This window comes from Hipposideros armiger, unplaced genomic scaffold (assembly GCF_001890085.2).
Source record: "Hipposideros armiger isolate ML-2016 unplaced genomic scaffold, ASM189008v1 scaffold_151, whole genome shotgun sequence".
Taxonomy (NCBI): Eukaryota; Metazoa; Chordata; class Mammalia; order Chiroptera; family Hipposideridae; genus Hipposideros; species Hipposideros armiger.
Genome location: NW_017731501.1, coordinates 1,324,666 through 1,325,820, shown reverse-complemented (window position 1 = coordinate 1,325,820; position 1,155 = coordinate 1,324,666). Strand labels below are relative to the sequence as shown.

The 1,155-nt window shown below is 44.5% G+C and overlaps 1 pseudogene; it reads left to right on the top strand.

Moving 5' to 3' along the window:
- Positions 1-399: 399 nt before the first annotated feature.
- On the top strand, positions 400-1,007 carry LOC109387239 (securin-like; annotated as a pseudogene).
- Positions 1,008-1,155: the final 148 nt, after the last annotated feature.

The window sequence follows — 1,155 nt, the reverse complement described above, 5'->3', positions numbered from 1 at the left end:
GCCAGGGGCTCAAAGAACAAGAAAAGAAAGAAAGTAAATTTTTGGTATTTTGTAGACAGAAATAGAGAGACTCGAGGAGTGAGAGAACTGAGGATATTGGAAAGAAAATGGTTAAAGTGATGCACTGGGGAGGGGACGCAACGGGGGTAGAGGGGATGTGGGAAGAGCCAGGTATGAGGGAAGCATAACTGGGACCAAGTGAGAAAGAAAAGATCCAGAATTTGGCAATGAGTGTCATGTAGGGCAGTGCTTCTCATGCATACACATCCTCTGGGGAGCTTGTTAAAATGCAGATTCTCAGTCAGTAGATGCCTGCAGTTTGGCATTTCTACCAAGTTTCCAGAAGATGCTCAGGCCACTCTTGGAGGAGTTTGGCTGCTGATCCCAACCTAACGCAGAATGGCTGCTGTGATCTTTGTTGATAAGGAAGATGGAAAACTAAGCACCTGTATGGCAACTAAGGATGGTCTGAAGCTGGGGTCTGGGCCTTCAGTGAAAGCTTTCAGTCAGAGATCGCAGGCTTCAATGCCATATATTGGTAAAACGTTTGCTGCTCTACCAGCTACACTTACCTAAAGCTGCCAGAAAGGCTTTGGGACCTGTCAACAGAGCTACAGAAAAGTCAGTAAAGGCTAATGGACCCCGCAAGCAAAAACAAACTTCTCTGCCAAAAAGATGACTGAGGAGACTGTTGAAGCAAAAAGCTCTGTTTCTGCCTTAGATGACACCTATCCAGAAAGAGAAAAATTCTTTCCCTTCAATCCTCTAGATTTTGAGTTTTGACCTGCCTGAAGCGCACCCGACTACACACCTCCCCTTGAATGGAGTACCTTTCATGCCCCTTGATGAGAAAAGGGGACTTGAAATGCTGTTAACACTTGGGACCCCCTTCACGTCTGAAGATGTCCTCTCCGCTATGGGAGCCTAACCAGTTGCCATCTCCTTCAAACATCCTCTCGACCCTGGATGTTGAATTGCCACTTCTTTGCTATGACTTAAATATTTAAATTTCTTAACATTTTATAGCTTGTGTGTATGTATTAACAGTTTGAATTATTAAGCTATTCTTTCTCTCTCTCTCTTTCTTTCTTTCTTCCTTCCTTCCTTCCTTCCTTCCTTCCTTCCTTCCTTCCTTCCTTCCTTCCTTCCTTCCTT